The sequence below is a fragment of the Branchiostoma lanceolatum genome, chromosome 18 (assembly GCF_035083965.1).
Source record: "Branchiostoma lanceolatum isolate klBraLanc5 chromosome 18, klBraLanc5.hap2, whole genome shotgun sequence".
NCBI lineage: Eukaryota > Metazoa > Chordata > Leptocardii > Amphioxiformes > Branchiostomatidae > Branchiostoma > Branchiostoma lanceolatum.
In genome coordinates, this window is record NC_089739.1 from 6,699,243 (window position 1) to 6,721,359 (window position 22,117).

The 22,117-nt window shown below is 39.0% G+C and overlaps 1 long non-coding RNA gene across 1 annotated transcript in view; it reads left to right on the forward strand.

The window, feature by feature from the left end:
• Positions 1-11,933, forward strand: part of LOC136424474 (uncharacterized) — a 50,940-nt gene extending 39,007 nt beyond the window's left edge. The window contains exons 3-4 of the long non-coding RNA XR_010753893.1: positions 2,694-2,786; positions 11,839-11,933. This is a non-coding gene — a long non-coding RNA (uncharacterized lncRNA). The remainder of the gene's footprint in view (positions 1-2,693; positions 2,787-11,838) is intronic.
• The last annotated feature ends 10,184 nt before the right edge of the window (positions 11,934-22,117 follow it).

The window sequence follows — 22,117 nt, forward strand, 5'->3', positions numbered from 1 at the left end:
AATGGACTGCCTCTTAGTATGTTTAGATAATAAGAGTTGAGAATAATGTAATGTTTAGAAACTTAGATTAATAATCTTTCGATAAATCTACATCCCGAATTCATGACACTGTGCTTCAAATTTTTTACTATTGTACTACAAAATTGTTTCAACAGCAAACCTAAAACATGACGAAAACCTCCTTTCCTGTTTTATCAAAAAATTGAATCCCCGTAAAAATGAATGAATACACAATTTAAAAGATCATAAAAATCCGTAGATATCTTCCTGAGATTATCTCTCTCTCTATATATATATGTCACAGTAGAGATGGCGATTCAGGACAATCGGCGATTGTCCTAGGACAGATCGCGATCGCCGTTTGTCCTAGGACAGACTGCGATCGCGATCTGTCCTAGGACAATCGCCGATCCTACTAGTAGAGATTGCGATCACAATCTGTCCTAGGACAAACGGCGATCGTGATCTGTCCTAGGACAATCGCCGATTCTACTAGTAGAGATTGCGATCGCAATCTGTCCTAGGACAAACGGCGATCCAAACTTAATGATGCTAAAATATACTTAATACTAATAAAGGAAACAGCAATATCTTGTATAATCCATGATTTTATTTAGTATTTACAAATTCTGAGATTGATATTTTGACACCTGTTTTAACACTTTACAATTGTTATTGTTCTCCTATGGTTGTGAATTCAATAGGTGTGAAACTGTGAGTAATATCTTGACCCCTCAAAATTTGCATACTGAAACATTGTTGGATCACCTTCTTCCAACTGACATCTTTCACACATTATCAAAATTTTTTCACTCAACTTTATCAGAAATTACTTTATCAGAAAACATACTCATTCATCCATTATAAAGTAATTCACCTAAAATAGTTGATAATTATGAAATGTAGGTAGTATGCTAAACCTGATTGAAATGTTGTGCAATGATTCATTCTATTTTCTAAAGCATTTCCATCTAGTCAGAATTTGTCCAGGCAAGTAGAATCGCCGTTTGTCCTAGGACAGATTGCGATCGCAATCTCTACTAGTAGAATCAGCGATTGTCCTAGGACAGATCGCGATCACAAACTTGTCCAAGTAGAATCGCCGTTTGTCCTAGGACAGATTGCGATCGCAATCTCTACTAGTAGAATCGGCAATTGTCCTAGGACAGATCGCGATCGCAGTCTGTCCTAGGACAAACAGCGATCGCGATCTGTCCTAGGACAATCGCCGATTGTCCTGAATCGCCATCTCTACTGTGACATATATATATTATTCTTTCCATAAATCAGCGCTAGTCAAAGCATGACCTCCTTGCCTGAGGTAACCATTAGTTCCACAGTCCCATATCTACATGTATCCTGACAAAGATACATGTCTCTTTCTGTGGCAATGAAAAATGTTTTACTTTCCCATTGATGCGGGGCACAATGGCCTTGACCATGGACTGCGTTATCAGTAGTAGAACCGTAAATCACTCATACAAAGCCAATGTCGCCACCCATACAAAATTCATGATAAATAGTCATGAATGTCAGCAGTGATTAGGAGTGGGATGAATGGTTGGAGCAGCTAATGGTATCGCCAGAAGGGCTTTTTGGCATCTTTGGCCTCTTTTTTTTTGTTGCGGTGTACGCATTTAACTGTGTCTATGGGGGTCATGCAATATATTTTTGTCAGAACGTCAACATACTGTAAATGCATTTATGTTTGCATGGTTTTAATTGCGCGGTACGGAGAAAATGGAGTGTTCAGGGTGGTTTCAACTTTCAATGTTGGCAGCGTTTTAATTTCGTGGTAGGAAAAAGTGTTTGCGGTGGTTTTAAGTTTGCTGTTGAAACAAGGTTAACGTTGTAAGTGGGTAGAGGACAGAACAAAAACATTTGCGATTGTTTCAAGTTTGTGGCGAAGAGGTTGTCTCAAAAACTGTGAACATAAAACCACAGCAAAAATTTCTCCTTTTACAGTATTGGCTAAAAAAAAAACGTATCTAAGGTGCGTAAAATGGATGTGCAACGTTATCATCGTCGTTATGTATTTTCATTGTTTAGAGTTGAAATTTTTTTGACTCTGAAAATATGGGAATTTTTTTGGTCACACTCAAAGGTACAATTTCAAAGTCATCATATTGAGAAAGTTCCATCGATTTTATAATCTAATTTTATCAGCATGAAGTCATGTTAAATGGAGTGACAAGGGAATTTCATGGTCAAAGGGGAAACCAAATAGGGAAGAAACTGTTCATTGATTGTTTTGTCTCCTTGGTTTTGTTATTGATTTATCACTTGCTTCTCCTCAGTCTTTAGAGATTTCTCTTTGAAAGGTTCCGTATTAGTATTTTGGCCTTCGTAGATTTATTCATTCACTTGCAGCTCACTTGTTTGCTCACTCATTCACACACTCATTCATTCAACCATTCATTCATTTTTAAGCTTTACAAGATATAAAATGGACTACTATGACTTTCCTTTGTGTGTAGTATTTGCTGTTAGTAAAAGCTTTCTCAATTCTAGGCAGTCTCCCCCCCCCCCTCCTCCCATCTTGGTTAATGGAATTGCCCTGAATCATTGACAGACTTTCATGTGTGCGACCAGGGACCAACTTGTGCAAAGTCACCACCACAAATATTACTGCATGCTTGAACCAACATACTGAGGACTGGTGTGTGACCTGTGTGTTTGCATTTTTGTTACAGGTGTCAGGTGAACAGGTGAACAGCAGTCACATGCCCCAGGTGCTGTAGGTGATCCCAGGTGACATCACACCTTTAGCACACCTGTTTCCTAAGGTGAGTCTATTCTTGTCGCTCGTTCAAGCCTAGGTTACACATAGCCGAACATGGCCTCCCGACTCTCCCCCGACCATGGTTGGAGTGATTCGGGAGTGATTCGGGAGCTAGCTCGGTTGGCGTTCGGCCGAGTCGGCTGGCGTTCGGCTGGTGTTCGGCTGCGCCAGCCGAATGTTTTGAAAATTTCAAAACATTCGGCTCTGGACGGAGGGTCTGAAATGGGTCGGCTGGTGTTCGGCTGGTGTTCGGCGCTGTCGGCTAGTGCTCGGCTGGTATTCGGGATTGAGTCAGTAGTAAAATTAGAACCTTAACCACGCCAGAAACACTACTGACTTACTCCCAACTAGTTTCCAACCTACCCATAACTCACCCCAAGGCCGTAGACAAAACTCTGCTAACTAATTCTCAACCAAGTGACTACTATCGGAACGTGGCGAATCACCCCCGACCTTCACATGACCAAAAACAAAGAAGAACACTAAAAGTAGTATCAAAGCTAGCCATGATCCGAATTCGATCTCTCGGTGATGTTAACAACATAATAGAACGGATTATTTTAATTAAAACCGAAAATGACCCCTCTTTTGAAAGTCCCTTAATATGTCCATTTAAATTCGTGAGAGGGTCTGCAATCGGTCGGGGTTTAGTCAGGAGAGATTCGGCAGTCTGCGGCTAGAGGTCGGGATGGTTGGGAGTAAGCTAGAAAGCATTCGGGGCCCATTCGGGAGTAATTCGTGTACTGGTTAGGAGATGATCGGCGCATCTTCGGCGCATGTTCGGCGCCAAAGATAGGCGTGGCCCAAAAACTGGTCAGACTGCTCCCGAACTACCGCCGACCTGAGTCGGCTAGCGTTCGGGAGCCATGTTCGGCTATGTGTAACCTAGGCTTCAGACCCACATATACATGTAGGTTGGCAAGTTTCCTTGCTGTTTCAGTAGCAGTGTATATATTTTTACAGGGAGGGGTTCATATGGAGGGGGCATGGATAATATGTTTTTAAAAAAGTGTAATACTGTACAATACAATTGATTAGTGCATAAATCAATCCGAAATGAGCTTAAACCAGGGTCGATACATGTATATGGTAATTTTGGGTTCTCTGAGTCTGAACGCCATGTTTTTATAGAGCACACTTCCATGGTAAAATAGAGCACACAGCACAGAGATATTGGTTGGTATCTAGGTTAATGAACTGTATTTATTTCACTAATCCAACCTCATATATATCTAGAATATACTGTAAAAGGGTCAATCTTGGTGGAGATTTAATTTCACATTTATGAGAAAATAGTGTGTTCGCTGTACATGTGGTTTTAAGTTTGCCGTTAAAACTGCCATGTATGGTTAAACTGTATAAGGGGAAATGTAATCAGGTAAATCACGAAAATAAAACTACTGTGAACATTTCCCCTTTTACAGTACCTCCATCCGAAGCTTGTTTATTCACCTGCAAACTTTCCATTCTCCTCCAAATGTCACGATCTATAATAACTTGATTAACCCAACAATGACTCCTCCAAAACAAGTCAGCCTGGCTTCACATGATTGACAGCTCTGCAGGTGAGATTTCATCACGTTGCTAGGCAACCGATCCTCCTTGAATCCCTCTGTTTTGAGCGATTTCTCTCGGCTACCTGATGTTGACATTAGCGTGCCCTAACCTTGCGTGGCCCGTGATATATTATTGATTCATGGCATTTGGAGATAAAGGAATGACGGACATCTTCATAAAACCTTATAAGGTGTTGTGATAATTGAATCTCTCCACAAATTCATTTTGAAAGAACCGCTATTCACTCGCCAATTCTGTAAATAAGAGTCATGCCGTTTAGAATTTTTGACCACTAAATTTGCCATACTGGTTTTATGTGGTACCAACTGTTAAAGATTTGCTTAAATCTGTGCAGGCAAGACATTGTTTCGTCTGACAGTATTTTGGGTTGTTTTTTATGTAACAAAACATCACGCTGGATCTCCCTTATTTTTATTATTTAGTATCTACAAACATAATCTTCCTGTTATGGGTCAAAATGTTAATGTTGGACCTTGACTTTAATTACCCAGTGGCACTGGCTGCAAATACACCTGATATTATTATTATTATTATTATTATTTGTTAGAAATTTCTAAGAAATGATGATTTGTTATTCCTTAGAAGTTACATATACACCACTGTTTGGCCAGTGTGTTAGTGAAACGTGACGTTGCTGTGAGGGGTGGTTTGTACATGTGGTCTTGATTTAAACCTCATCATGTCTTTCCTGTTTCTAGAAATTGGTTTCTTGTGAACTTTGGCCATGGTTCGTTGCAGAGTCTTTGTATCAAACTAGACCGACAGTTCCTGTTTTTATTTCAAAAAGTCAAACAAAGTGAGGTAGATTTGGTTGGAAAGAAATCCAGGCTAAAATAAAAATCAAACAAAGTGAGGTAGATTTGGTTGGAAAGAAAGCCAGGCACTAGGACTTTTTTTTGCAGGAAGTCATTCTCATTAACCTTATCCCTGCTGCCTAACCCAGTATCCAATAGATATTTCGTGCCAAGCAGCTCATTGAAACCAAAATTTGGGGTTAGACAGCTTGGAGAATGTTTCTATTATATACTTTGATTTTCATCTATTTAAAAAATCCTTGGGTAGTCTTTACCCAAAAATCCACCCTAGCACATTGAACTGGGTTCAATTAGGACCTGTGAACATGGACCACTCTCTAAAAACCAAGCAATGATCGAGAGAACTCGAAATCGCGAGAAATCGAGAGAAAGGTGCTTAGGCACCTGTTATTTTTCCCCTCCCTTTCACATTGTGATGAACTCAAATAAAGAAAGAACACTAGTACTGCCAAAATTCTCTAAAAAAATCTAGCCATGATCAAGAGAACACCGGGCGTATTACTTCCAAAATGTCATTTAGAACTTCCAGACTCTTTGGCAGATCAATTTTCCTACTGTGTGACAGGAGCATTTAGTTCAAAAGAAAGCCAGACACTAGAACTATAGGACTTCTTTTTTTGATATTTTTCACCTGAAAATTTACCCTTTTACTTTGGACGGGACTTGGAAAACTTCAAACATCAGCCGATTTCCAAAAATCAAGCAATGATAAAAGAAGGCCAAAATGTCTTTAAGAACTTCCAGACCCTCCGGCAGATCACTTTACCTGCTGTGTGATGGGAGCATTAAGAAGCTGTTGACAAAAATGTTGTTTGTGAAAGGCTTACCTGCGCACACCTGTAACAAAGCTGACGTGTTGACGTGTGTTCTTTACTAAAGAGCAGAAAGACAAACGTTTGAACACCTTTTCTTAGGGGGCCACACAGATCTATTTGCTTTGTTCCCGGACGTTTCAAACTAAGAATTTAGCTGAAACCAGTGAACTGACTACAGGTACATGAATATTCCCTATGTGTGATTGAAATAAGGTACAGTCAAACCTATACCAGTGACCACCTCTGCATAAGGACCACCTACCCAATGTGACCGCTTTTTGGTGGTCCCTTGGATGATTTTCGTTATTCGTAGCCGTTGCTTTTCTGAATGTAGAGTAGAGTGTAGACCCCCCTTTAGCATTCCACCTAGCTTTTTAAGTCACCCCTACAGGTAGGGGTTTGAATTCTTCCATCACCTGAGTGCCAGGCTTAAGTTCCTAATGCATATTTACCCAACCTCCGTATGAAAATCTCAGCACTCGGCACATACAGTTAAGTACAAGTAGACTTAGTTCTGCTTGTGGCTGGTGTTCAATAGTCCCTGTGTGAAAACCGCTGTGCAACGTTTGGTCAAGACTTCTGTATTGTGCGCAGTCGTTGAGGCAGACGAACGCACAAGTTTGAAGGAGGTAATCCTGTGCTGCATTTGTTCAGGTATTGCGATGAGTTTTAGGAAAATGTATATAAAGTCTGTCTCTCATTTCGTAGTACATGTGTACTGTATTTTGCAATGTGCTTGAAACAACTTTTTACTTTGCATGTGTTAGATCTACTAAATTATTGTGAAAGGCTCTTGTATGAAAAACAGTCAAAATCAACCCAAATATTCCATTCAACGGCAATTTCTATTGTGTTGGAAATTAGCGTTTAATCCTGCGACAAAGGGGAGTTAGGCCTTACATGTACAATCAACCCTGTACAAGTGACCCGTTTACATCTCTGCGTTTACATGGCCAATGTGACCACTTTTTGGTGGTCCCTATTTTTCTCATTTACACAAGCATTAATAAGAATCCTGTCTATAGTGACCACCTGTCCACATTGAGCAGATTTTATCAGTCCCTTGAGTGGTCTTCTTAGGCAGGTTTGGTTGTAGTACATTGTAGATAAAGAACAAAACATGTTTTGTCAAACACCTGGACAGCTCATTTTGTTCTCCTAGATTGCAGCGGTTTACTTCTTGATGATGTTAACATGCTTGCACATAGGTTGGTAGGAACATCAAAAGAAGTTGCCACAACATTAGGAATATCTCAAGTTCTTGTCGTTGGATGTTAGCAACAACATTTTGAGCCAAAGTTTTAATCTATGCCCTGTTTTGCAATTCTAAAGATCTATATACACTTTAACCTTCCCCGACTGAAGTAGCCTTTTAGCACTAATTTTGTGACAGTTATAGGGCTAGGCAGCACAGAGAAGGTTAAATACTAAGTATTTCAGAATCTGTTCATTTGACTTTTAGGTATAGAGTTGCTGTATTCTATTTGTCAGTCTACTGTAAATTCACTCACTTTCACAGTGGTTTTATTTTCCAGTAGGGCAGAAAGGTTTTAAATTAGCAGTCGAAACATTTTCTGTAGTGCAGTAGTCATACAAGAAAGACAGCAAGCAATAACTTGGAAAATAAAACCACCGCAAAAGTTTCGAAATTTACAGTTTAAAAGTCTAACAGTATTTCTTAGAAGTGAAATAGATGACATAGTTAATCAGTATCCATGAAAAAACAATATGTTTTCTTAGGAATTAAATCTTGCTTGTTTCTTATCTCTTGAAGAAATAAGGGTGTGTTAGTTCTACATGTTTGCCCAGGTTGTTGCAGGTGTGTGGTGTCCACTCAAACATATTTACCGTAAAGGTTACAAACAATCTGCTGGCATAGAAGAAGTGTATGCACATCTGTGGATCAAAAAACATCTGGAGTTTTTTCTGGGCTTAGTTGAGGTATGTAGTATAATATGGGTTGTGTGCGTGAGAATTAAATGTATATACATGTATTTTCTTTGTGTACTGTATTTGTGAGATGTCCACTCACATTTGACTTTATAAGTACTTTGTAAAACCAACCTCCTTGGTAAAATTGAGGTGGTTTGAAAATGTAATTTTCCTTTGTTGAAAACTAAAAATGATCTACGTACAATGTACAAACCTTTTTTTGAGAGTAAAAACTTTTTTCACACGGCATACGTAGTTTGGTTGAACTTTTTCACACGGCATACTTGGTTGAAGAAGACATTTTTTGGGACCTTCAAAGAATTGCATATTTTAACTTGTTAAAGTATTGCTGAAATTTAGATTTAAACCTGTTTTATTTCTCATTGACAAATGGCTATTACAGACAGATAGAGGTATTCTGTGATCTCCAAGCAGATATAGAAAGGTAAATTCGTTACATTTCTCAAGCTCTTCCTTTCTAATACAGTATCTGCTTTGAGATCATTTTGTCACAAGTGCTTTCTGTGAGAAAGTTACCACTTCCAAATAAGGGATGGTCTCCATGGCAACCACTAATTGCTTGTAATCATGTGGTGAAAATGGGCGGGAAGATGTGTAGCTATTGGTCAGACCATAACATCTTGAGAGGGATGGCATTCAAGCTATATGACTTAAATTTTTATACTTATAACTGCAGATGAAACCGAATATTCATATCAATATACTATTAGATACATTTTATACATGTAACGTTATATTTGTCTGTATCGATTTTCTATATGTTTGGAAGATCAGGAGAGATTAGATTTTTTAGTTTGAATGATCATTGCACCCCTTTGTAACAGACAATATGGTATGGTCCAAATGTGGGTTTGAGAGCTGCACCCACTGGTTGCAATCACTTTTGCTGTCAGCTCTACATGTGCCTGGTGGGTAGGATTTGTGGTCCACTCCTTGGTTGATTTTCCTTCAGTCAGGTAAATGTTCTTCTTTATGCCATTTCTTATAAACACCTTATGAAATATATCTGTAGGAACATTACATATACTTAATCTATGTGCATAAGAAAAAGGAGTGTTTTCCGTGTGCCAAAATTTGACTATTTTTTTCTACAAGACTAGTGTACAGTTACGATGCCACCTTTATCAGCAAGATTTAGAATGGAAACAGTATGTGCTTTTCCTTTTGTAGTATTTTCTCTGTGTAAAAATCTTATATACACTTTTATGTCTGGATTGCCAATATGTGCCTTTATAGTTTACCTTTTTCTATGTTCACTTTCTTTGATTGGAGTTGAAGTATGATTTAAAAACTTTAAAGAGGAAATGCATTAACTTTGCAGTTTTCATTTTCGTGCCTTTTCTTTTTGTCAAGGAACCGTATTTTTTGTAAGCTTGATGACATTTTCAGCTGTATTTTTATTCCATGAGAACTTTGACAAGTCCAAGAACAGAACTTACCACTAACTTGTGAAGTTCCTCCTTCCTGTGCTGGAAATGGCTTGGTCAGACTATGAATTATTCATTTCAATCAATCAACTAATCTGTCAACAAATCGATTGGATCACTGGTTTAGAAAAATAAAGAGATAGTAAATGATACTGCATATAAAATATGACACATCTTTTGTGGAAAAATCTCTGAAAAGCTTTTTTCATCAGTAAACATGTTAGATGATAAATTCGCGATACAGCTCATCACTTTGACAATGCAAGCAATTATATGGGTATCGTAGAAGATCCTCAAATTAGAAGTAAAATGAAATGCTTTTCTTCTCCTATAGGCAACTGAAATTGAATTACATTGGATTGTATTTGAAACTAAGTGGTTCTTTGTAATATGTGATGAAAAATCAAGCCTTTCTTTTATGTACTATAAATAAGTTAAGATTTCAATCATCAAGAAAGAGAACGAAATTATTTCCATCTAGTATAGGAAAATAAAATCAACTTGTTATTTTGTGACATGTGATGAAAAGGCAAGCCTTTCTTTTATGTCTGGTAAGTGGGTTAAGATTTTGATCAGCAGAAAAGAGAATGATAAAATCATTTTCCTCCAGTATAAGATACTGAAACTTGATTGCATCGAAATGGACTTGACACAAAATGGATTATCCTAACAAAATAAGAAGAAAAGTTTCATTTTTTTGTTGTATGAGCCGGTTAGAATAATATCCAAGCAGATCTATCGGTGGCAAGGCAGTATCGAAAAGGTGAAACAGAATCAAAAGCCACTGAAGACTTTGGATACTGGTTGGCCCTTTTAATACTGCCTGGCTACAAGTGAACATCAAAATTTGTGAAATGTGTTCGCCTGTATTTATAACAACAGCTCATTGTCATCTATTTGATAATGAGCTTATGTAGGCTATACCAGGCTGTATGTGGCAGTGTTCTCAGTGGGGTGTGTTTGTTCAGCGAGCAGTTTCCATTATTCACTATGTAAACAGACTAATAGACCAGGATACCAGTTTCCAAGGGGATGGGAAGATATTGCAGAGACATTTTGATCACGTTTGCAAAACCAAATCCTCGCTGAAATGAGGAAACGTGTTGAAAACAGAGATCTGTTTGTTGCCATTGTGTGGGGAAAATGCTGTCGAGTTTTTGAGAAGTGCTGCAAAAAGGTTCCTGAGATTGTTCCTTGGGTGCAGGTTTTGTTGGGACAGGGGGTTAGTATGGATGCCATCGTGGTTGGTTTACGTCCGCCCCGATAGTCGCTGGTTGATGTGGCGTATATGGAAACAGACGCAAGCTAAAGAGAATGGAATCTAGGAGGGATGGTAATGGAATGAAGGTACATTGTAGAAGCAAGGAGGTTATACCTAGCATCATAAATGGTACCATAGGCAAACAGCATCGTGTATTTTGGCCTTGTTCATTTCACAAGGATGGTTAGAAGTTGAAGGATACTAGAAGTTCATGCATGTAATATATCTTACTTTAAGTGAAAATGCACATTTTAGTTTTACACATGGCAAAAAACATCTAAAAGTAAAAGGCTGTTTTGTTTCATTCTCTCTACGTTCCTCGTCAATGTTTTTCCTGCTAAACCAGACCCTAAATGCTAGACAAACATCATGCTTTAATGAAAGTGTTCAGTTGGTAAGTCACAGAAAATACCAGTAGCAGTTTTACAAACATGCCTTTTGGGTAAGCTGCTTATGGTGAGATTAGTGCCCCCTGTTTTGTCTGCGGATTACTGCAGGGGGTGAGCTGTTAGCACAATACCCTGTGTGGGATATGGCACCATGCCTCTGCTTTGATAAAACAAAAATTACCCTTCTGTATTGTTGTTAGGAAAGAAAACATTGTTTGCCACTTAATCAGAATGTTTTTCTTAATGCTTCCTCCTTTAGGTAATTGTTTTTGCTTTGTTTGAATGCATTTTTCAGTTTAATGGAAAGGTTTTATAAAATACTAGTAAACTTCTGTTTAGTGCACTTCAGCCAATTGATTGATTTTCCATTCAGAACTTTTCCTCAAATGAAAAGTTGTTTTTCCATTGTAGCAAAACCAGAGGTAATTATCACATATATTTTGTTTTTGTTTCAAAGATTTTTTATTATTAGTGTCTCTTCTTTAGGTACATGTATAACTGTAATTGATAGAATCTTCCAACATTGTTATCAGTGAACACTAGAAGTTTTGTATGATACTCAAAAGGAATGTTTTAACTAATGTTTCTGTGCCTTGGTGCCATCTCGTCTTTCAACACACCCAGATATCAGAACAGGAACACCAGATTATACAGATTATCACTAATCCTTTCAAGAGGGCCCAGCGTTTTTCCTAAAGCCTCCCTCTCCTCAAATAACACACGTGATTGTGTGTAGGATGTTGTACTGTACAGCAGACTGTGTTGATGGGGTAGGGTTTAGTTCTGTTACTGATCCTTTGTTTGGGTCTTTCTTGTAGGATTTCATCACTTGGAAGTCTGGAGTTCCAGAAGAAACTGTCGACAGATTTGACTGTGTCTGGACTAAAGGAAGACTGCTCATTTTTTTTTGAGGTAAGGTATTTCTTTATTTTTCTGGAGAATATTTATAGTTTCCACAGCCCTGTACTACAAGGGTGAAAAATGTTTAGGGTCAACATACTGTATGTACAAATATTACAAAGTATGTTCTTTGGTAATGACCATTGTACATGTAGCTACTAGCTTAAGTCAAAACTAGCATCCACATGCAGAGGGCTACACGCCCTCTTCTGTAGATTGTATGCATCCCAAATCTTATAGGGAAAGCCATTTGGTTTCACGTTATTCATCAGCAATCATCACAGGGTTAAAAAATATTGGCACAAAGCATAGCGGGTGCCGTCTTGAATTTAGCGTAATATGTATATGGCCTTCTTGAATTTAGTGTAAAGCATTGTCAGGACCTCCTATAAAGAATATGGCATACTTGTTCATTTTGTTGATTGCAAAACTAACCACAAAACGTTTTGGTCACATAACATCCCCCTGTTGATTCTTATCCTACAAGAATCCTATAATGTTTCTCTGTTTATGTCAATATTCACATATGACAATGCATGGATGACAATCTGAGCCCCTCCCCCCCTTGTTAGCCTAATTATGACCACCCATATCTGTAGTCCATTAGTTGTATCAGTTAGAGATGTGCATCTCTGTCAGCTGTATAGATTACTGAAGAAGAGGAAATGTTTGTAGTGGTTGTATGTTTGTTTATTTTTGCTGTGATCTCTTCACAGCGAACTAGATCCAACGCAAAAACTTCTGTTCGGTCTTCTGCCCACCTACCCCCTTGTTTCAACTGCGAATGTCAAACCACAGCAAAGACTAAATTTTCTTCCTCCAGCAAAATTAAATCCCTGGAAACATTTAGCATTTTACAGTAGCTGCCTGATCTGTCTTCACTCAGATCTAGGCCAATTAGTCCTATGGGAAACTGTCGTTAGTCACAACAGATCACAAAAGTGCCTCAAGCTTTATCTACATCAGGTCTAAATTTACAACTCTATTTGGGACAGTGAAGTTGTATGGATAATAAAGCATAATCAGCCCATTTGATTTTTATTGTAGTTGAACCATGGTTGAACGTTAAACATATACAGTCAAACCTGCCCAAGGCGACCACCCGGCGGACCGAGCAAAAACGGTCGCGATGGACAGGTGGTCGCCATGAAGAGGATTCCACTCACATGTTTCCAGGTCGAGGTTTTCAAATACAGTACGTAAATGGATGGGAAATTATGTGAATTTAGACAGCAAGACCCCCACCAGGTTCAATTCTCATTGACAGAAAGATTCTACAAAAATTACGTTTTCCGTTATCGTTGTAAATTGTATATCGCTAAACGTTTATCGTGTACAAATTTTCGTCATAATTTTGACTACAAAACAATGGTCGCCTCGATGATCTCGCAGCGATCTCCCGCGTACACACACACGCGCACATCATCGAAGTTTTAAGGCCTAAGACAAATTCCTAGAAAACACCTGCTGGCCCCAGCCTTTTCTAGGACGCCGGCCGCTGGATAAAAGGGTCCAAAAGTTTTCGATCTGACAACTAAAGATGAAAACGGAACGGTGATTTCGTCGCGCCGCGCCGCCTAGCTCTGTGCGACCGCATCCAAAGGTATGAGTCAGTGCAGCAGAACGCACAGCATCCAATTAAGGTTTGTGAGATTCATGAAAATAAAAATATAATAAGGATATTAATTTTTATCAATGACTAGAGTATTTGTTAATGTTCATACACAAAAGCATCGTGTTTTAGAAAGGTCAGCGGTACGCCAAATCTGGGCCGCGCCAAAATGCCCAAATCCAAGATGGCGTCGGGACCAAGGACAACATTTCTCGCCCGATGATTTTTTGGGCGGAATTTAGTAAGACACAGACACATTTTTATTGAAAATACAAGAAATAGATAGTAATTTCTGTGAAATCTGACTTTTTGACGCCATGCACTACGTATTCGTTTTGAAAATTGAGTTTAAACCGAACTGAGTTTGCGGTAAACTATAAGATTACGATAGGCACAACAACATCACAAACATTTCTCTTTACAATGTTTATAGGGGGAACGTTTTATTAAAACACTTCATGGAGGAATCGATGCTATAACACTGCTATTCCATATATTTTTGTCCTTATTTTGTCCTTTAAAGTCTTGAAAACATTTCCTTGAAATCCTACAGCAAAATGATCCGATGTCACCACACGCTTGAAAATTAGGCGGCCGCCATGGGCAGGGATTGTGCTCTGTGCGGTCCCAATTCGTGGTGGTCGCGGTCGCGTTGGTCAGGTGGTCGCCTTGGGCAGGCCGCTTAATGCTTGTGCCTATGGGGAAAATTTTCGGGACCGAGAAAAAGCGGTCGCCATGGCCAGGTGGTCGCGTTGAAAAGGTGGTCGCCTAGGCAGGTTTGACTGTAATCGGTATGTGAATTCAAAAATTCAATGTAACGTGTGACGCTTCTGAATTTACTGAAAAAAGCCACACCCCTTTTTGGGGGGCCAAAAGTAGCAAGGAAGTTAATAGGAAGGACTTGACAGAAAAAAATACAAAACAACCTTTTCTGCACTTCAAGTCAAATTCCTACGAACATTTCCCCTTTCACAGTATTTTGAAGCTTTCCAGGCCAAAGCCTTTATTGCTATCAGGAAGAAAGTGAGGAGACATGTTGCTGACACAATTTGAAACAGATTTCCTGTCAGATTGAGTCCAGATGCTCTCCAGGCCATCATGATCATCTGGGTACTCATCAGCCACTTTGTAGGGCATTAGTGCTCAGGACCAGTAGCACAGTCTGATAGAAAACAGGCTCTACTGGAACAGGTCTGTTAGGGTATGTGTACTTCAAAACAAGGAAGAGAATCTGTATCTGTATTGCTGGTATAACCGCCCTTCGGTGTAACACACCAGTCTCTGTATCTGTATAGCTGGTATAATCACCTTTTGGCATAACACACCAACCTCTGTACCTGTATAGCCGGTATACTAGTAACTGCCTTTTGGTGTAACACACCAGTCTCTGTATCTGTATAACGGCCCTTCAGTGTAACACACCAGCTTCAGTACCTGTATAGCCGGTATAACTGCCCTTTGGTCTAACACACCAGCTCGTGTATCTGTATAGCCGGTATAACCGCCCTTCGGTCTAACACACCAGCTTCTGTATCTGTATAGCCGGTATAACCTCCCTTCAGCATAGCACATTACACAACATGTAGCTCGCGTATATCTGTAAAAAAAGCTCCACTCTCCACTTCTGTAAGAACTTTTAACCTTTACGTATGCTTTTAGTTGACACAGCACTGGTACCATTACTTCGTAATAAGGCCTCATTTGCCATCAATAGAGACATTACCATACGTACATGTACTTTCATAGACACCATGAATAATGTACACAGTATAATCTTCAAGTTCTGCCATCTAATTTGCTCTAATTGCTAATCAAGGTGTGTTAATTGCCAATCAAGGTGTGTTAAGCCAGAGGTAATGAGTTTTAATGGGCAATGAAGAACTTGACTTTGAAGGGAATTATTGCTGTTTATCAGCTTCTGCCAGTGCTAACAACCTATGAGACTTCTTAAGTCCCTCGCTTGGCGTAAAAGCAATTTACCTTTGCCCTGTCCAATTATCATCAAGTATGGAGAATGATCGTAGAATAGATTTATGGAAGGTATGAGGATTTTATGAATGTTTTAGTGCCAATACATGAATAAGAATGGATTGTTAGAAATTCAGTCGTTGAAGATATTTAATTTTTTTTCAGAAGTTTGGACTTCAACCTTTAGCATACTGAAGTAGCCTTTGGTGCCCAATTCTCTATTGGTTACAGAGTTAGGCAGCAGGGAGAAGGTTAAAGATAACTTGAAACATCAAAGATTATTGCAATTTATATGTAAATATATGTGTATGTAAATTTAATTGATTATTGCAATTTATATTTTTGTCATGTATGAGGAGGAGTTTCGTAGTTAAACACACACCACTACCAGTAGAATAGCCCCTTGTTGTAGTGCTTGCACAACTGTATGGTCCAAGGGCTGAAGAAACGAAGATGTTCACTGTCATTGCAAGGTGTTAAAAGGATTTGATAGTAGAAATCCAATACATTTTTCTTCGTTTTGAAAATTTTATCTTTTCCTTCACTGGTACTACCGTATTTTACCATCACCCAGCCACACACGTAGTCGCCGTCTATCGCTGTTAACCAACATAACCCAAGATTATTGCAGACGCACAACAGGTTAATTGACGCGCAATCCCCGAGAAACGTTCACGACATGCGGCGCCGTCCCCAAACTCCAAAGCAATTAACCACCAAGGATAACGCCAAATCCTTCGCTATACCTTCCCGTGAACGAAAAATTCTTCAATGTCACATCTAATAAGCGGTAACGGGTTTCCAATATTTCTTACCCCCTCTTAGTCATTAAAGTGTTGATGTGAACTCATCGTTACTGTAGTCATAATTATTTGATAAGCCGTAATGATCATATAAAGGAGAGCCATGGGACATAATTACTAATGGTTGCTGTAAGGTCATATTAACGGTTATGGTATGATTATTGTGTGATGCATGTATTGTTTAACAATTGGTGATTCAAAGAGTTTTACGTGTTATTTTTGTCTGAAAATATATCCTCTTCTTCTTGTGTCCTTGAATTATAGATGGTAATTGGAAAATATAGACCCCTGTGGATGGATTTTATTGAACGACGTATAAAGATATATTTTCAAAGCGTTGGTTGGCAGATATATATTTGCAATTAGGAAGTCTCCTACTGAGTCCTAGCAAGCAATGAAAGAATTCTTTGTCCGCTGTCAAGAAGTTACCCGGTATGTCTCACGGAATAAAATAATTTTGAAAGAGATGTGTATACCACTGGCATAAAGAAGCATGTTACTGTCCGATTGAATTGCAAAAGGTACATACAATAGGAAATATAAGTCCCAAAGTGTACTACATAACATGCCAGCGATTGTGATAAATGCCTGCAATTTACAGGGAAAGTTTCTGGAGATTACAGACAGAAATATAGATATGAACCTGCAACTTTGCATGCTAGAAATATTTAGATTTGAAGTTATAAATCACATATTGGAGAAAATGGAATTTATTTAATATTTTGAGCCCTGAATCTAACTCGATTTTTCCATTTTGAAGTGTCTTTGAAATTTGTGTTTTATGGAGTTATCTATGGTGTATATTGAGTTACCTATGTTGTATATTCCTCTTTCATGTTTACTGTTGAAGGGGATATAGCTTCATCCCAATATACACATGTACCTTGTTAGAACATTGTTTCATCTTTTTCCTTTCACATCAATCACTTCATTTCTGATGGCCCCCTGAGGGATATGTTTGTTGATGTTACGACATATGGAAGTGGTGCAGAATTTTTATCATTTTCTCTCCCCACCAGGACCTGTCTTCCTAACCTTTTGGTTCAGAAGACAGGTTGCTAATCTGTAGGCCGTATGTCTCAAAGCCTGTCACAAGTTTATTTGTTTGTTTGTATTGCATTCTCTGTACACTGTCTCATCATTGCTCATCGTAACACAATAGGTTTATACTGATGTAGTACAGCCTGCATATCCAGAAAGATTTATTTGGTCCACTCACAGGAGGAGGGGCCCCTACTCTTTCTGATAAGTGCAGTGGGTTCTTTTACATGGCTCCTCTCAAACAAGGGACCTCAATTTAACTAATATCCTGTCAATTGGACGTCCCTAACCTATGCTAGGTACTCATTTTTACCTGAGTGAAGAAGGGAAAAAAAGTGCTCTTCCCGTGGCCACACATCGGGGCATGTCAGGGGATTTGATTCCAGGACCTCTGGGTTATTGGCCAAACAATCTACCATTACGCCATGCGACGCCACATGTCTTCGTGTTCAACGTCCGCCACTTAATCGCTGTTTTCAGCATCGTTAAAGACAAACCATGGACCATACACTTCAGTCCTACCACTATCTTCCCCATCCCATGATGCTCCTGAATTTTGAACAAAGCAAGACATTTTCCCCTGGAACCCCCTAGAAAGTAAAAACATCTTGCAGTAAGCTCCTTTATCCCTTTAAAGTGAAAATCCTACCGATTTATTTTCTGCGAAATGTCATCGGTGGCTTGGAGGGGAGAAGAGGGGATTTCCATCGCATCTCAGCTATCCATTTAGCTGGCCTACTGTGGATTGGAGCTTCATGTCGAGCACTTAACGGTGTTATACAGTCTCAGTTTGACGTAGGACTGGATTTTGTTTGTGTGTCTAGAAGGTTGGGGAGATCTAGGTGTAAATGTTTCTTCATATATAACGTGTGCTGTGTGGAGCCATGCTGCAAAAAAGTGTAAGTCTGTATTTGTCTCTCTGGATTTTATTTTGTAGTTTTGATGAAATGGCCGTATGTTGTTTCCTGACGAGCATAGAATTCTGATTGACCAGGGATGCTACTGTGTCACATGTGGCCACAGTCTTCAACTGTAATATTAACCTGTCTGACAGTAATTTTCTCCCCTCAAGAAGCTTTAGAATGCCCCATTTTAACTAAAGATTCTCTAAAACTCCAAACAATCCCCCTCTCCTTCACTTTGCTCCCTCACAATGCCCCATGTGATTGTTTTTTAGAAAAACCCTTGAAAAAAACGTATTTGCACATGAGGAGACCAAAACCTTTTGGATAAACTCCATGTGCCCTTTGCTATGATAGTTAGAATCAATCCATACGTCTCCAACTGCCATGACACCGGCATGCATCTTCAGCAGACTAGCGTAAGGGGAAATTTGGTTTCAGAGTAACAGTTGGTTAATATGCCTCTTTCGTGACACACACATACACCAACGCTCAGTCAAGAGGGTTGTGCCTAATTCTTAAGGCGTTAGACGGATAGATTCCTCGCTAAAATCGATGGGGATGAACAATGTAGTAATCCCAGACCAGACGAGGAAAGAAAATCTCATCACGTTCTGATGCTGTCCTTTTCTTTTCCAGCGTAGTTTGTACAGAGGGTGCTAAGACTGTGTCAGACCCACTGTTAATCTTGTCAGCTTAGGGTAGATGCAAACTGTGACCGAGAGACCTTTTCGTGACAAGACTCCAAGAGCTTGCTTTGAGTTTGAAAGGAAATGATCTAAGGCTAAGGGTGAAATAGTACCCCTAGTGCTTTTGGAATTGCAAGCATGTTAAAGAAAATATTGAAGGTGACATCTTTGTCAGTGCTGTCAGTTTGGCTGTCCCTGGTACTGAATATGCCTTCCACTTGAAAAAGGGGCTGAATGTCCTTGGTATTGAATAAACGTTCCAATTTTGAGAATAGCAGTAGCTGTCCTTGGTAGTGAACATGCCTTCCGATTGAAGAGAAGGACTAGACTGTCCTTGGTACTGAATATGGTTTCCAACTGAGAAATGACTATCTATGGTAGTAAATTTGTCCTCCAATTGAGATAAAGAGTGACTCTCCATGGTACTGAATTTGCCTTGGGATCTGAAAAAGAGTGGCTGTCCTTTGTACTGAACATGCCTTGGGATTTTATTAAAAAGGGCCGGATTCGATAAACTTAACAATGTTGAGAATAGCAGTCACTGTCCATGGCACTGAATATGCCTTCCGATGGAAAAAACAGTGACTGTCCATGGTACTGAATATGCCTCCAACTCAGAAAATAAGTGATTGTCCTTTGTACTAAATATGCCTTCCAGTTGGGCAAAGGAGTGCCTGTTCATAGTGCTGGTGGATATGCCTTTTACAGAAAGCCATGCGTGTATATTTGTTACCTTACATGGTTAGATAAATACTAAGACTAGTGTAATAAGACTTCATCATAGACTTGAAAGTTTAATCTGAATTTTATCTCAGATTACAGACTTAACTTCGTGGTTCGTGGTAGGACTGCATTTAGATTTGCAGCTGAAACAACTGTAGTCATGCATTTCAAGATGCAGCGCACATGTTTACAGTATGATCACAAGCTCACCACCGCAAATATTTCATGATCTAGACAGAATTGATTTTGGAAGCCGCATGCTGGACCCCTGGTCAAAGGGTGTGTCTCTTCAAACATCACAGAAAATTGATCTGCTGTCTTAGCCTTGCAAATTGCACATCAGGCATTCAGCGTGGGTCTCCCTGACCATTGATCGTTGGCAAACCTTGTACTACATAGACAGTGAAATCAATACCATCATATTCTACCACAGTGAACTTGAAACGCTGGAAGCTATACGTTAGGGTTTGCCAAGGCCACTCATTTGGCAAAGGAGCAGGTCTGTCCCGCTTTAACTTTTTTCTGTCCCACTTATTGTTTTGGATAAGATGCTGTCGATTTTCGATGCTAAATCTCTAATTCTAAGCTTTCAAAAATACATTTTGATTAATTTCATGTCATTTCTGTTGATGTTTGGAAATTGGTGAATTTTTGTCCGTCCCAACAAGCAAATCTCTGTCCCTGAATAGAGTGACAGGTCCTGGAGACAGCCCTGTCTATTTTCTGTCAGAGATTATGAGGGGGATTCTGTTGCTTTGTTAGAATAATAACTGTAAAGGATAAAGAGATATTTTTGTACGAGTTGGCCTTGACTTGATAAAAGAATTTAGGACAAGACTTCAAAAAGCAACACTTAACAAATATGTTAAAAGGAGCCTAGCATTACACAGTAAGGGGTCCTTGGAATTATGCATCTAGTTTTAGATAGGTGGGCTTGATAATCTGTTATGCCAAAGGGCTAGTTAGCAAGACACAAAAGATGGAAATTTCCATATTGAGGATACTGACCTCAAGCCCAGAAACTAACCTAAAAAACCCTGAAGAGATATGTTATTTTCTACCATCTTGAATTCATTATCCCCAAGGAGTAGATACATAAGTGAATTTGTAATTTTGCTGGACTACCGGGGCTGTCCTTAGTGCTGAATATGCCTTCAAATAAGAATTTACTCTTTTTTCTCAACTGAAAGGCATATTTAGCCATTCAGTACGTCAGTTGCTCTGTAAAGACCACTAGAGAGATTTACACTAAAAGGAAATAGACTAAGTTCGCAAATTGCATTCTTGGGTTGGATCCAAGAACATATACTTCAAAGGCTGTATGTAATAAGAAGCAAATTGTATGATAAGAAACTGCCTCAAGCCAAAGCTAACCTTTCCGTAATCTTATCTTGCAAGGTCCTTTTGTCTTTTATTGGAGATACATTTATGTATCGATTTGTCTTTCTGAAAACAGTGTTTATCTTTGTTTAAATTCTGAATATGATAAAAGACAAATGAGCTACAACTACAGCTATCTGTTGGCATATTTGACAGGGGTTCATCTAAATTGGGAAAGAGGGGCGCTGCACCCTCTTGTTTTAGCCCAGCGCCCCCTTGTCGAATTCAGATTTTAGCTTAATCCCCAGCATCCAGCCTTCCCTAGGCAATCAATTCTTCCATGAATACATAGAATTCGCTCCCTCGCCTCAGTGTGCTCCCTCTTGTTCAATTTTTCTAGAAAACCCCTGTTTGACCTAGTAGCTACCAGACTGACTATGCTGGCTATAGGAAGACTGTTTGTCAGGGGAGTCTGGCCACCAGAGAGTTTCATTTGCAGGCGCAGTTAGTTTGTGGAATCTTCGGAGGGGAAAATGTAGACCTTCCCACGGACTGACTCTCCTGGCCAATTATTCCTTTTTTTGCCGAATTCTATGATCCGTACCCACGTATGAAGGACTGAAAGGGGCTATATTTAACCAGCAAATAGTCAAAGTGGACCTTTTAAAAAAGTTAATGTTTAAGAATTGCTGGGTTTGAAATATGTAAAGCAGGATCTTTATTCCTTGTTTTTTTATAAAAGAAACATGCAATTTGTTACAGCTTTACAATCATAGACTTTCCGAAAACTCAATGTCATAAGTTTTGAATATTGCCCACAAAATGAAAAATTATCACTAAAATGGCAGGATACCAGTAAAATCTAACACATGTTGAAGTAAGATAGCTTTTCATAGGAAAAATCTATTCTCGTAAAACCATTTTGCAGGCTTTGAGTCATAAATACAACAGTCACAAAAGTCGTAAAGGCTTTTAAATCTCTTTTACTACGTACAAACCCAATTTCTTCATTCTTCGTCATATGCGTTTCAGCATATCTAAAGTATTTATGCTTTACTAAGGATTTGGACATGATTGTATGATCATATGTATACAATCAAATCAGTCATATAGGAAATGGATCATAATACAGTCAGTGA